Source organism: Castor canadensis, chromosome 16 (genome assembly GCF_047511655.1).
Source record: "Castor canadensis chromosome 16, mCasCan1.hap1v2, whole genome shotgun sequence".
Taxonomy (NCBI): Eukaryota; Metazoa; Chordata; class Mammalia; order Rodentia; family Castoridae; genus Castor; species Castor canadensis.
This window is the reverse complement of record NC_133401.1, coordinates 23,954,452-23,970,887: the sequence shown is the minus strand read 5'-3', so window position 1 is coordinate 23,970,887 and position 16,436 is coordinate 23,954,452. Positions and strand designations below refer to the sequence as shown.

Sequence of the window (16,436 nt, the reverse complement as noted above, 5' to 3'; positions counted from 1 at the left end):
AAAAATATCAAAATTTTCATTAAGGAAAAGCTGAGCTACAATCATCTGCATTTAGGATAAAATATTCAGAAACAGAAAACAGAGTTAAGTTAAAATACATAATTAAATAGTTTTCAAGGTAAAATATTGTTCCAAGTAAGTAAATTAAAAACTATCAAAGTTGAAATTACAACTATAGTCATTACTGACTTCAGTAGAAGACACCATCTAGTATGTCTCAAAAATACTTGAAGATTAATTGATCTCAAGAAGAATGGATTGGAAGAAGAAATTAAATTCCATATAACAGAGGTGAACCTGTTCACACCGCAGGCATCCTGTTCACACTGTGTGCATTCAAACTGTATGCGTCTATGGAATTACCACAACAAAACCCCCTTGTATTATTAATGTATGCTAGTAAAAAAAGAAATTACACTGCAAAAATGAATTTACATCAATCTTAACAGGAATTTTTAATTTTTAAGACAGTACCTCAGCCCTCTTGCCCTCCAGCCCAGGGCCTGGCACCATGAAGTCCCTGGAGCGCAGCCCAGGGTGCGTCTGTGCCCCTGGTGAAATGGGGTATGGAAGTGAAAACTATGTCCTAACATAAAATTGTACCTTACAACCAGGCACAGGTTTGCATCTCACAGTCTGGTTTCTGTCACCTACCCAGACAGCTCCAACCCTTGTTTATGAAATCAGTTCTAATTATGCGGAGCCGCAGACATCGCGTGACGCGACCACCACCTCACACCGACCCCTCTCCACCCCAGGTCACTCGCAGGACGCAGCTCCACCCACGCAAAACGTTTTCAACTTTGTAAGAACGTGGTCGCTATTAATTTAACTGGCCCACGCGTCTCGAATTATCTACTTAAGATTCCCAGAGAGGCTCTAAAGCAACCAAACACGGAACTACAGCCACAGTTGGAGAGGAATATGCCCTTAAACGTTCATCCACCCACAGCAGGGAAGACACACTGCGCGCCTGCACGTCCCGCCCCCACGCCCGACATTGTTCACACTGTTGCGTGTGGACCGAGTTCCTGGCCCCGCCCCTCACCGGCCAGCTTCGCTCCAGCATCGCGTCAAGGCGCACGCGCAGCTTCCCGCAGAACCGGAAGCGGATCTCGCGGGGCCTCAGAAGTTTCTCTGGTGTCAGGTTTTCTGCCTCGAACGGGCCTATTGTGGGCGTGCAGTCCTCGTGCTCCCCAGCTGGACTTGAGAGATCAGAACCCCTGAGCCTGCTAGTCCCACTCCTGAGACGTTGCCGGGAGACGTTTCGCGTCCTGTTGCTGTGTGCGGGTCCATTTCTGATTAGAAGTGCATAGCTGACCTTTCTGCCTGCGGCCCACGTGAACACTGGTCGCTGGCTGCGCCTGTTTTCTTTATTAAAACCCTCCCTCTCATTCTAACCAAGGTACAATGTAAGACTGTTCAGAATTGTCACAACAAATCCACCTCTGTACAATGAATATATGCTAATCAAAATGAAAAAAAAAAAAAAAACGAGTGGGGATGTGGCTCAAATGATAGACGCCTGCCTAGCAAGTACAAGGCCCTGAGTTCAAACCCACCCAAAAAATAAAACGACAGCGGGGTGATAGTTCAACTTGGTGACAAGGGCATATCTACATTCTAATCATTGTTGTTCATCGTTATAAGTAGGGTTTATTAATTGAATTTCAAACTATAATTTTAAAATTATATACCAAATGTTGATTTCAGTAAATCAATATTTCATTTAAGAAAATAATAAAGCCCTGCCCCTATCCAACACCTGGGTGGAAGTCCTCACTTAGAGGACTTAGTCTCCCTCCAAGGAGAACCAAGGGAATAGAACTGGAGAGAAAAGGGCAGAAGTATGTGGCATTAGAGAGCTATCAAGTTGTGGGTTGGCCAAAGAACCTTATGTGCATGTATGGAAATATCACAATGAAACCCCTTTGTAGAATTTCTGCCAATAAAAGGAAACTTAAAGGTAAGTGCAGTAGCAAAGGTTGCTGTAGTGTGGAATCAGACACCCTGTAGGAGTAACTGAGAAACAGAGAGGAAAGAAATGGAGGAAATAGTTACAAAGAGAAAAGTGCACACACCGTGATTAGAGAATGAGCAAGACCCAAAACTAGGTGAGTATTGTTGATGGATATAGAACATTTAAGTTGTGAAGTACTAATTTGTGACTCTGTAATTATTTTTAAATGTGTTTACATTATGCAGAAAAGAATGAGAACTGTGAGACCAACTGTGTGAAGCTACTGCATTTGCTTTTTTTGTCTTTTGGTGGGAGTCGGGTTTGACCTTAGGGCATTGTGCTTGCCATTTGGGCACTCTGCCACTTGAGCCACACCTCTAAGCTGCTGCATTGCAACAGAAGATAATACCGTTTGCAACTCCTGTTCAGCCAGCATCAGAGGCTTAACCCAATCACTTTCAGGTCACTCTCTGTTCTTTGCTCTTGGAACTGAAGAGTGTGAAAAAAAAATGAGGGAAGTTCTTTTCATACTTCATGGTGCTCTTTCTTGTATGATTTTATTAGCATATAATAGTTGTACAGGGGGATACATTATGAAATTTTCATATGTGATTAAAATATATCTTAGTTAGATTTACCCTCTCCATCGTTCTCCCTTTTCCCACCTCCCCGCATGATGCCCGTTTAAATGGACAGTAATTGTATCATCATCCACCCCTTTTGTGGCTCATGTTATTCTGTTTTTTTTCTCAAATATGTTTTAATTTTTAATCCCCAGTATATATTTGAATTTTAAAAGATTTTCAAATTATTTTCCCTCATACGGTTATTCTGATTTTGAGGTTTAAATGATCTCTATTGTTTATTATATTGAAACTATTCTTTGCTCTCTGGTAACTGATTTTACAGTGTTCCACTGTGCATGAGGCAAGGATGTTGATAATCTCTTAACACCCAAAACCTAGTTTAGGGACTGAATATGTAGCTCAGTGATAGCGCACTTAGCGCATGTATGAGTCCCTGGGAAGTGGAGGAGGACACTAGTTTAACCTGTTACTTTAATATTCAGTGTCTATCTTCACCTGTGTGGTGTTTATCCAGGTTTGAGCTAAAGTCCTCAACTAAGTAGATGTTCCCTGGAAGTCCCCCTTGACCTCCTTTCTGTGTAGATATTGTGGAATTTTCTTCCTGCAGAGTCCATCTGTTCATGATGATAAAGCGATAGCCCAGAGCTAATCTCCCCAGTTGATCCATTTTTCTAGGAGTTTTCCAGGTAAAATAGCTGTTGCTGGCTTCATATTTTTAAATGTTTTTCTGGGAAAAGAAATTAACTGGTTGAGATTGATTAAGCCCATAAAATAGAAGCTGCTATTATTTAGGAAATGAAAGTAATCTGGAATAAAGAGAAACCTTTCCCACTGCACTATCCGAGCTACCTTTCCAGAATTCAGTTTTAACTGAATACTCTGACCTCTGGATCTCCTTCTCTGAGCTTAATGTATTCACCTGAAACATGGAGTAGACCAGGAATTCTTGAGTGTGATGAAATGGGATCCTTGAAATGATTTTCAAAATCAGGCTTGTTAGTGTGTGACAATTTTTTTGAGAGACATTGTTCAATTACAATTAGAATATTAAAAATCTCTCATTTCTCCAGAAATGATGGAAAACATTAGGAAAGAGGCAGGGCTATAGCTAAGAGACAAGAAAGATGCCTCTAAGCATCTCCAGGTTCTCTTTCTCTGTCTCTACATCATGGGTAAGTTTAAATTTTGATGGTGTCATCTCCTGGCACTAAACCTTTTCATGGTTCCCCCTTGTCCTCCAGATAAACATCTGAACTCAGTATGGTTACAGCAGGGAGTTCTAGAGCTAGAATTGCTCCTCAGAGTTGGTACGAACTGAGTGAAGAGGCAGGCTTTGTATCTAGAGTTGATGAGTCATTGGATGCTGACTACCCAGGTGGAGGCCATGAACTTGGATGAAGCAGTTCCTTTGACTGAGTGCCAAGTAGACAAAGAATAGTACAGTGGATGCTGGATGTGTTTCAGTGGAAGAGGTGGAGTTTTGGAGCAATTTGTAGAAAACTGATGGACTAGTCTTATATATAAGAGTTTTATTTTATTGACTCTAAATCCCTGCTATTGCCACAAGCAGCACAAGACCATCTTTTCCCTTTATCATAGTTCACCCTGCGTGTGCCTGTGGCAGAGGAAAGAGGGTATGATGATTCAAAACATTAACCAGCAACTGTTTGACACACAGGATGATCTTGCTGGACAAACAAACCCAGAAGAAGAAAGAAAGAAGAAGGAATGGCTCTCTCCCAGGTAGAAGTCATATTCTTGGTTAATTGATCTGTCTTCTCCATAAAATGCCAAGTTTTGGACTTGCTAATCTTTTCTGACTGAAGTATCTTGATTAATACATATATTCACATCCGGGACATCTCTCAGTCCTCTCTCATCTCCACACAGAATCCATCTTACTGTAGCTTAATGACATGGGACTGGGAAGAGCCTTCATTCAGATGATGACCCTGGAGAGGGTTTTATACCCAGGAATAGATTGGAAATGAGTAGTGGTCTCTAAGGTGTCAGTGAGATTGATGGTAAGGATTGTTTGGAGACTCCATCTGGATGCCCTTGCAGCTCTCTATAAACCAGTATTAAAGAAAGTGCAAGGGCCAATGGGCATAGCTCAAGAGGAAGAGCGCTTAAGGCCCTGAGTTCAACCCCCAGTATTGTAAAAAGACGGAAAGAAAGTATATATGTAGCTGAGTGTGATAGTGTACAGCTGTAATCTTAGCACTTAGGAGACTAAGCCAGGAGGATCACAAGTTCGAGGCTGGCCTGGTCTACATAACAAGACTCTATCTCAAAAAAAAACAAAGAAACTTCATATGAAACTGGTTTAATTAATGGGCACAAATCCCTGAAAAATTAGAAATAATGACTGATGAGGGAAATTTGCTTTGCTTGATTGTATAATGCATTTAAAGCTAAACAATTGAATTGGTGTATTTTCTGTTCCAAATCATTTATAATTTATAATGGAAAGTTGAGAAATAGACCTTAGGATTAGAAGGTGGTTTATTTTCATGATTGGTTTTAAAAATAATGGAATCAACCTGATTTTGTAACCTGATTGTTAGAGGTTCTTTAAATTATTCCAAGCACATCCATCTTGCAAAGACCCTGTTGATTTAGAAGCTGCAGTATTTAGATGAAAGTGGTCATAATTGAACCAAGATACAGGAGCAAATCTGTCATCCAAGAAGTGGAGCCAAATTTAATTATGCTTCTTGTTGTTAAACATTACATTTCTGTATTAAACATTAGAGATGTTTCTGTTGTGTTGGTGTGATTTGGTAAAACTCCACACAGCAGTGCAGCTTACAGGACTAAGAAGTGAAACATCCTCCTCCCATCACAGTGTCCACTATCCCTCACTGCCTCCATCAGGGACTTCTGTTCTCTTCAGTGCAGGTCTTATAAAAAGTATAAGTATTCCTTATCTGAAATCTTGAGACCAGAAGTGTTTGGGATTTTGGCCTTTTTTTTTTGGGATTTTGAAATACTGGCAAGTGCATAATGAGAGGTTCATTCCCATTTTTGAGAATGGGATCCAAATCTAAACACAAAAGTGACTCATGTTTCATATATGAAACATACTGCATAATGTTGTGCAGTATTTTTAGTGTACCTGCATTTTGGCTGTGCCCCATCCCCTGAGGTCAGGTGTGGAACTTTCCAATTGTGGCATTATGTCAACTCTTTTTGGAGAATGTCAAATTTTCATGTTAGGGATGCTTGTCTTGTATCACAATGTGATTTTAGAATATAATTCTTTAGTAAGTAATATTGCTGTAATATTTAAATTTTAATATTTATGTACCATGTGTCTTGGATTTTTTTCATATTAATAAAAATAGAGATAAGTTTCTAGATCCTCATTGGAGCTTTATCTTAGTGAAGGCACATGTGCCTTTCATACTTTTTTGGTGTTAATGAAGAATTACATTGCCTACCTGTGAGCAGGCTGACTACACTACAGAGGTCTGAAATTTTCTACACAGTAAGCAACTTGCAGCATGGTTACTGCTTTAATGATGGTGTTTCTGAGTAAGCACAGACTTTGAACTTAGTAGAAAAGACTTTAAATCTATGCCTTAAACATGCTCAGACAGCTAAAGGAAAATAGGACAACACTGCTTCAACAAATAAAGGCTATCAATAAAAAATTATTTTAAAAAGGAAGGAATATGAATTTCTGAAATGAAAAATTCATTATAACAACAACAGATTGACAGAATAAAGAATAAGCAAACTTAGATCAGTGGAAATTCTCTAGTCTGAACAGAAGATAGGAAAAAAAGGGAAGGAACATAGAAAGGGAATAAGAAGGCTTTGAGACCCATCAGGCATATGAATGTACTCATAACAGGAATCTCAGAAGGAAAGCAGAAACAGTATTTGAAGAAATGAGAGCTGAAACCTGTAAATTTAAAACCATGAATCTCTGTATCCCAAGAAGTTTAAGGGCTTCAATTATGAACTCATAGAGATTCACAACAAGGCTCATAGTATCAAAAGACAAGAGAAGCATGAAAATACCAAAACAAAAATGATTTCCATGTACACGGATTCTTAATATTACCAGCCAGTTTCTCATCAGAAACTACGGAGATGAAAAATTAAGTGAGATGACATATCTAAACTTTGACAGAGAAAAAAAAAAAACACCAGAAATTCAGTGTCAGGCAAACTATCTTTCAAAATCGATGGTGAAATTAAGAGACTCCTAGATAAACAAGAGCTGAGAGGTTTGCACTACTGGGTTTATCCTGCATGAAATACTAAACAGAGTCTTGCCATCTGCTTTGACCATCTGTTGTACTGCTTTCACTGCACCCCATAAGTTTTGGTATGTTGTGTTTTATTTTTCTTCATCTGGAGGTATCTTCTGATTTCTCTTTCAATTTCATATTAGATCCAGTAGCTGTTCATAAATTTCTACGTATTTGTGAGTTTTCTTCTTTTGTTGTCCTTATTGATTTCTAGTTTCATTCCATTGTGGTAGGAAAAGATACTTGGAATAATTCAGTCTTCTTCAATTTGTTCAAAATTACTTTGGGGCCCAGTTCATGATCTGTCCTGCATAATGTTGTGTCTGCACTTGAGAAGAATGTATTCTGCTTCTGTGGGATGTAATGTTTTGTATTTATATGTGGTGTTTCTATTAGTCTGTTTTCTGTTGTTATAACAAAATACCTGAGATTGGGTAATATATAAAGAAAGAGGTTTACTTTGCTGATTTTTAAATCTTGAAAGTCCAAGATTGGGTGGCCTTATTAGGGTAGCCTCTAGTAAAGACCTCACTGCTTTGAAGAAACAGAAAAGGACTGGCTGCACATAGAAGGAGTTGAATGGCAAGATAGAAAACCAGAGACAAGGAAAGGGCTAGTCTTGCTTTTTTCATAAAACCCCCTCTTGGGAACTAACCACAAGAACTTCCAAGAGTAGTGCCTCCAGAGACCTAACCATCTTCCACTAGGGCCCATCTAAAGGTCTCACTACTTAACACTGTCACATTGAGAACCAAATCTCTAGCACATGAACCTATGGGGGACAAACCCCATCTAAACAATAACACAGTGCTGTATAGCTTGGCTGTTTTTCCTGTCTGGATGATATATTTATTGTTGAAAGTGAGTTTTTGAGTCTGCTGCTATTATATAGAATGTATATATACATATATATTTTTTCTCTATGTATCCCTTCATATATATCAATATTTGTTTTATATTTTTAGGTACTCTAATGCAGGATGCATATATATTTTTAATTGTTATATCTTCCTCCTTTTGAATCAACCCTGGAAGTTTTAGATTTGAAGTCTAGGCGAACTGCTCTCATTTTATTACCATAAGCACGGAATATATTTTTCCATATCCCTTCACTTTTATCCAGTATATATCCATTTTAGTTTGGATGTCTAAGGCTGAGTAATTTATAAAAAACAAGTTTTATTTACTCACTCCTCACAGTTCTGGAGGCTGAAAGTTCAAGATGAAAGTACTGGCTTCTGGTGAGGACCTTCTTGCTGCATTGTCACATAGTGGAAGGATAAGAGATCAAACTTATAGCATCAACATCTTTTCCTAAAGACTTTAATCGATCCATGAGGATGGAGCTCTCATGACCTGAACATCTTCCATTAGTTCCCACCTGCCACCACTGTCGCATTGGGAATTAAATGTTTAACACATGAATTTGATGGGAGTGTGGGGGAGGGAGCACATTCAAACCTTAGCAGTGTCCATCAAAAACAAATCTTTTATAGACAGGTCTTGTTTTTAGTCCCTTCAAACACTATTAATACTCTGGCAAGTTTATTCTATTTACATTTACAGTAATTATGGAAAAGGACTGACTTTGGCCATTTTATTAATTGTTTTCTAGTTATTTTGTTCTTGGGGTCCACAGATAGCTAGGTCAGCTGCTGGGGTCCATAAGTTTAAGGAGCTGCTGTGGATACATGGGATATCAGGACTGCTGCCAGGGTCACAGGATAACAGTCACCAGGTTCACTGGATAGGAGGCCTGGTAACCGAGGCCAGAGGCAGGCTATCAGGCCTATACTGGAAGCCATGACTGCCTGTTGAGGGCCTCCTTCACTCTTCTTTTTTCTTACTACATCGAGGAAATCTGTTCATGCCAGTTTCTTCAGGATTCTGGGTGTGCTCCAACAGAGCTACATAACCTATATAACCTCTTGCTTAGATTCCAAACTCTTGTGCAGATATTTTTGCTATAGTCATTAAAGCAGTGCTTCTGTGGGATGGTGGTACTGGGCCCTGTCAGTCTTTCATCTGTCACTTTGCTAACATCACAACATACTCTAAACCACATGCTCACTTTCCTTCCTTCCTTCCTCCCTTCTTTCTTCCTTCTCTCCCTTCCCCCCTCCCTTCCTTCCTACCAGTCTACCTACCTACCTACCTATATTGTACTAGGGTTCAAACTCGGGGTCTTGTGCTTGCTAGGTAGGTCCTCTACCAGAAAAGATATTTAGCAAACCCCAATTCTCTTTCATAATAAAAATACTGAAAGGATGAGGATGGGAATTTCCTCAGTGGGTCTTCATAAGATTACAAACTTCTGTGTGTTGTAGGACACAGTCACAAAAGTGAAACCACAGATTACCAGATAGGAGAAAATATTTGCCAAGCACACATCTGATACAGCCTAGTATCCAATATATGGAGAAAACCTACAACACAACAACTTGGATATCAATAGCCTAATTTAAAATGTTCAGAAAACTTAAACAGACCGTTTTCCATGGAACATATACAACTATCCAACAAGCATGTGAGAAGTTATTTATCAAAATCAGTCATGAAGAAAATGCAAAATCAAAACCACAATGAGGTATCACTTCACATCCATTAGGTAGGATGGCTATATTAAAACAAAAAAGAAAAAATTTTGGCAAAGACACAGAAATTAGAATCCTGATGCATCATGGGTAAAGTGAAGTAGCCACTCTGGAAAACAGTTTGGCAGATGCTCAAAAAGTTAAACCAGATGACACAGCAATTCTTCTGAGTAGATCTATACCCTACTGTTATTCAAACAAATACTGTGCACAAATGTCCATAGCACTGTATACAGTAGCCACACAACCAGGGAACAATCCAAATTGTCATCAATGGGTAAACAATAAGTAGAATTTAGTATTGCCATGCAATGGAATGTTACTTGGCCATAAAAAATATATAGTACTGATAGTGTATCATTAATGAATCTCCAACATTCTAAGTGAAAGCCAGAAACAAAAGGTCATATATTTTGTACAATTCTTTTTATATGAAATGTCCAGAAGAGATAAATCCATAGAGCCCAAAGGCAAATCAGTATTTGTCCTCCTTCCTATGAGGAAGGGGGAATAGGGAGTGGCTGCTGAATGGCTAGAGTTTCCTTTGGAGCTGATAAAAATGTTCCTGAAGTGGACAGGGGTAACGTTTGAGCAGCACTGTGAATGTGCTGAATGCCATGAAATTGTGTGCTGTGTTACTTTGTTTTCGTGGTACTAGGGCTGGATCCCAGGGCCTCATGCATGGCAGGCAAGTGGTCTCCCACTGAGCTTCATCCATAGCCTTTGAATTGTACATTTTAAAATGAATGTTACCTCATTGTTTAAAAAAATAAAATCAGAAATATGTAAGTGCTCAGATTAATCACATGAGCCAGTCAGCATACTCAATCCAGACAAATTAATTCCGTTTCATTTTGTGTGAAATGAAAAATCTTTCACACACACTTGGTAAATATTATCCTTATTTCAGGGATTGTTTACATTCAAGGATGAGGCCATAGAATTATCTCAAGAGGAGTGGAAATGCCTGCACCAAGCTCAGCAGAATTTGTACAGAGATGGGATGTTGGAGAACGACAGGAACTTGGTCTCCCTGGGTGAGGAGAACTTCCCTCCAGAAATTGGGAGCTGCCTTTGTATTTTCCCTTGGGAATCTCTTGGGAGCCCTGGATTTGGCATGTGTGAATTTCCAATCCATGTTTTTTCTTCCTTTGAGACAGTGTCTCACTGTGTAGCCCAGGCTAACCTCAAGTTCCTTATGATATTCCTGCCTCAGTGCTGGAATTATAGGAGTGCACCACCGTGCCTGGGTTTTTTGGTTTTGTTTTAAGTTCACTTGCTTGCTTGTCTTGTTTGTTTGTCTGTTTGTTGAATCAGTTGGTTTTGTTGGTATTGAGGTTTAAACTCAGGGTCTTCGGCTTGTCAGAAAAGTACCCTATGACTTGAGTCACGCCGCTAGCTTTTAGTATTTGTATTTATACCTGGACCACAATCCTCCTATTTATGCTTCCCAGGTAGCTGGGATAACATGTGCACACTACCATGTCCAGCTTTTATTAGTTAAGCCTAGGCTGACTTCAAACCCCAGTCCTCCCGATCTGTGCTGCTCTACTAGCTAGGGCTACAGGCACAAGCCACCATGCCTGCCTGGTTTTACTTATTTTTATTTTTTCAAAGAGTATTGTCTTGGCTGACCCCAAACTCCTAGGTTCAAGGTGGCCTCATTCTCCAGAGTAGGTGGAACTAGAGGCCACTTCCAAACCCTGTTCATGGAAAGATTGAAATTAATTTGATTCAGAATGGAAAGGCTTTATAATTTGGCATATAGAATTTAAACTTACTCTTTTTTCAGAAATTCTGCATATTTCAAGCCTGACTCTTCACAATTCCAGAACATGGGTAGTTACAAAACCTTATGAAAAACTTTCAAAATATATCTCGTACTGTGTTTTACCCCTATTCTTTTGGTTCAGAAGTTCTCAGGAGAAAGCTAGATGTCTACATATTTAAAATCATTCCTAAGTATTCAGGGAGCAGTCATTTGACCAATTTGTAAAACAGTTTTCAAGACCCCTCCAAAATGTTCTTTGCAGAAAAATCTGGGAATGTATCCTGGAAACACTTTCTATGGGTTCCTTGGCACTGCAAAAAAATTGTTTCTACACTTGACTGTATGAGCAAGCCTTCGTACATGCCATTCAGTGCTCCGAGCCATTTAATAACAGCTCTGAATGGCCCTTTTTTCTGCTGGTCCTTTTGAAATAAGAATTCATAACTTTTAGGTAAGTATACATTAAAGTTCATTGCTTAATAATAATAATTCATATAATTACTAATACATATAATGAGAGCATTCCTCATTTCCTTCTCTCATATGTTGGGATTTTGATATTAAAAGATTCAAGGAGAGCCAGATATCAGTGGCTCATGCCTGTCACCCTAGCTACTTGGAAGGCTGAGATTAGGAGGATCACAATTTGAGGCCAGACAGGCAAATAGTTCATGGGACACCATCTCCAAAAAAAAAAAAATAAGAGCAAAGTGCACTGGAAGTGTGGCTCAAGCAGTAGAGTGCCTGCTTTCAAGCAGAAAGCCCTGAATTCAAATCCCAGTCCCACTGAAAAAAAAAAGAATCAAGGAGAAGATTTAAAATAATTTTAAAAGGACAGTGTTACTTTTATCTAAAAAACAAAATTTTTACTAAAAAATGATACACCAATATTGGTAAAATTCTATTTTGAAAATGCATAATTTAGTTCATGGGTTATTTTTTACTAAATGTAATCATATACCCTAAAGGGCTTATACCTAGGTAGAACCATCAGCTAATTTTGTTTCTACCATGCAGCCTCTCCCCACAAGCACCTGTACTCATGGTCTCCCTCACCTGTACTCATGAAACCCTGGGTAGGGTTTCATTGTATCCACATGAAGTCTGTGCCTCTTTTTTTCTCCCCCGAGTTCAGGATTTTGGCTGCCTTAGCACATAGCCCCATAGATTTGCAAGCTCAAGCTTTGCTCTTCTACTCCTTGCCCTTCATCTTCACTCTTCTAATCCCACTTCTGCCTTTCTTCAGATTTCTGTTGCTCTAAATAGATGAAACTGGTAGTGCCTATCATATTAATTTTGAACTCCTCTGAAACCCCATTTCCATAAGATCTGTCCTTCCCTTCTCTGCACTCACTGTGTAAGGCAAACATTCATACAGGACAGCATGCTGAGGGCTGCAACATAATTGAGTCACTGTGTATCAGTGTGTAGGACATGCTAACTACATGCTGTTACCTGGGAGCAGCAGCACCATCACTCTGACACTGCTGAGATCCTGCATCTTGCTTGAAACATTTCTTGAGCTCCTGACATTTGCTGTGACCTGTCATGACCTATACTGCCTGAGTGGGCAGTAGTGCCTAGTGGTTATGAACATGGCATACCCAGGTTCAAGTCCTGGCTCTCAGTGTGCTGCCTGTATGCATTAGGGATGCCTATGTAAACTTCTTGGACAAGTTTTGTTTTCATCTGAAAGACCGTGACAAGTTACCTCAAGAACATTCAAATAAGTGAATGTGTTTATAGTTTATAGGGCATAGAATATTGTACAGCATCTAATAAGAACTGAAAAAGATACCATTAGCTAATATGTCACCTTTCTTTCGTTAGGAGATTTGCCTTTACCTACATTACATCTTACATGTTCTCTTTTGGTAATTTTTTTCACTTCAATGTTTTCTCTCACCCTAGGTAATAAAATTTCAAAGTACACAGTCTGTATTACATATAATTTTTGGCCATAGAGCCAAATAACTAAATGACACTTCATAGTTAGGGTTTTGCCTTACTCAAGCTGTCCTACAACTGCAGGCATGGAGTTATGGTTTCAGATTGCCTTCCCTAATTCTTAATCTTTATAATAATGTTTATTTACCTGAACCTGCTATTTCACAATTCAGAGATTCTAACCTATATCTTACTTTTCCTGTTGCCACCTACTTCTGCAGAGTAAGTTTGTTAGTTCTTCACCAAGAAGTTTTTAGAATTCTGTAGACAATAATTTTGTATAACTGTGGTTACTTACTAACTTCTTTGCTAGATATTCATAAGTTACAAAATTGTTTAGCTGAGTTTTTATGATTTATACCTGATGACTTTTAATATATATTATTCATATATCTACCATGCATATTTACAAGTACTCAGATTTACAATGTAATACATACTTACAATAGTATTTTATTAAATTCTTATTTTTTTTTGTAATTATTGCTAATTTTTGACATTTTTTCATTAGGTAAGTTTGGACTGTGCTTTAGCCTCTTTATAACAATTAGGTACTAAGTTATATATTGTTAGTCATTTCTCTGTAAACATGATATACCAATATAGCTATGCCTTTGTTCTTTGTGACTGTGGAAAATTATCCCTTCTTGACATGAATTTACATAATATAGCTAGGATATTTGCAATGGTGCTTTTCTTGAAGTAATTTGAATTACATGATTTAATACTGTGTTACTTTCTTTATCAAGGACTTCTCGCTTTGTGTTTCTGAACAGTTGAAGACCACAGCTGAGAAAGTTATGAATCTTATTCATTAGAATAGTATTTTCCTTGTCACATGTTTCCACATAAAATATTGATCTTTCAACCATAACGAAATGGGAAACCTGTAGTTGTTATATTTTCCAGGTATTTTGGCTGAGTCTTCAGGTGATGGATTTTCACCAAATGACGACATTAATAAGGAGGAATTATTCCATCTCATATTAACAGAAAAAACTGACAATCATGGCAGCAAAGGCTTTGACCTCAAGGATATCTGGGAAAATACTCATGAAGTTGACTGCCAGTGGGGACATGACATAAAAGATTACAAAGGAGTGCCTTTGACCTGTAACAGAAGTCTCATTCATGGAAAGGATGGACAGCACCATGAATCCTCAGTTAATTTTCCTCTAAAGCAGAATGTTTCTGTAACAGAGAGTGCATACCAGAATGTCATACATGATGAACCATTTATAAGGAATGTATTAAAACTGAAAAATCATGCAAGTTATTCTGGAAAGAAGTATTTGAAGTGTTTTGAAAACAGAATTGGACTAAGTTTACAGGCACAACTGGCTGAATAGAGATTGCAAACTGAGGAGAAAACTTACATATGTAACCAAGTTGCGACATCTGTCAACAGTGGCTCCTCAGTTTCACCACTTCAAAGAATTCCTCCTGATGTCAAAAGTAACCTTTGTTACAAATACAAGGAGATTTCTAAATACCTTTTTTTACCTACACAATATGGGCCAGCACACACTAGAGAAAAATCATACAAGTGTGACACCTGTGGGAAAGCTTTTAGCACAAGTTCAAACCTCACCAATCATCACAGAATTCATTCTAGACAGAGACCTTACAAATGTGGTGAATGTGGCAAAGCCTTTAAGCAGCCTTTGAAACTCACTAGACATCAGAGAGTATACACAGAAGAGAAACCATATAAATGTAATGTTTGTGGCAAGTCCTATAATCAAAATCCACGTGGTGGAAGACATCAGCGAATGCATACTGGAGAGAAACCTTTCAAATGCACTGTGTGGTAAGGCTTTTAACCAGCATTCACACCGTTGGCATCATGAGAGAATTATACTGGAGAGAAACCTTATAAATGTACTGAATGTGACAAAGCCTTTGCTGAATGTTCAAATCTCACTCAACACAAGAGAATCCATGCTGGAGAGAAACCTTACCAATGTACTAAGTGCGGCAAAGCTTTTACCCAACTTGCAAACCTTACTAGCCATCAGAAAATACATAATGAAGAGAAACATTGTAAATATATGTGGTAATGCTTTCATCCAAAGCTCAAGCCTTGGAATCAGAGAGTTTGTAATAGTGGAAAATGTTAAGTACAGTGTTTGAGACAAAACTTAAATTTTGAAGCCTTATTCAATGACAACAGTCTGTTGTGAAGAGAAACCATATAATACTAATGTGTGTGACAAAGCTTTGCACCCTGGCTCAGCCCTCATTAGGTATCACAAATACAGTCTTTACAGGAAATCACACAAATGCAATATATGTGGCCAGACTTACCCAAAAGTCAAACCTTGTGGAACATCACCAAATCCTTCCAGAGAGCAGCCTTACAAATGTAGCAAATATAGTCAGCTTTATAAAAAAGGATTTACACCTTTGTAGTTATAAAAGAATATAAATGTAATAAATGTGGCAAGAACTTTATAACAAAGAATTCATACTGGAGAGTAGCATTACACATAACAATGAAGGTGGTAAAATTTTTAACCACTTCTTTCATTGAACTACACAGGAAAATTTGTACTAGGAGGAACAAAGTGTTCTTTTAAGATTAACTCACATTGGTTGTTCAATTCCACAGGAAATTTAAAAATAAAATAAAATTAATGAGATAATGTGCGTATTAAAGGAGCAGTGCCACCTGTAGAAGTCTCAACTATGTTCAGTTTTTAAAATTGTCTAGAGTTTCTTGAAAAGGTTAAATTGGTGAATTACAACTCAAAAATTTTAAAGCTGATGTTACACCTTTATTACATGCTTTTCTTGAGCCACCATGATTGTCTTAAGGGATTAATAAGATGGAAGGGCTTACATTCTTAGCTGGAGTTTATTCATACTTTTATAACTGGGAAAAAATAAGGACTCTAATTGTAAAATACAACATAATATAAATTTGAGAGCATACTCATCAACACTGGCGTGGTGGTACATGCTTATAATCTCAGCTCGTGGCAGGTGAATAAGACAGGAGGATATTGAGTTTGAGGACTACAGAGTTGAATTGGAGGCTACCGACTGAGGGAGGGAGACCCTGGCCAAAACAAAACAAACAAACAAAAAAAAACGCTCCTTCCTATTTTCAGATATCTCAAATAGTTGAAAGTAAAAGAATAGAGTTTTAATGGACCATTCATATTGAATGCTGAGTTGTTTCTCATCAATTGAAAAGGGTGTAAGCAAGTGAACACAGGCATCTTGCAGGTGAGAAGAGCCAGGCTCAGCATGGGGAGGTTGTGAATGGGTCTGGGGACCTGGTTGGGGCGTCCCTGGGGACAGCCATTTCAC

At 38.4% G+C, this 16,436-nt stretch overlaps 1 pseudogene; it reads left to right on the top strand.

Moving 5' to 3' along the window:
• The first annotated feature begins 511 nt into the window (after positions 1-511).
• Positions 512-15,254, top strand: LOC109699809 (uncharacterized; annotated as a pseudogene).
• Positions 15,255-16,436: the final 1,182 nt, after the last annotated feature.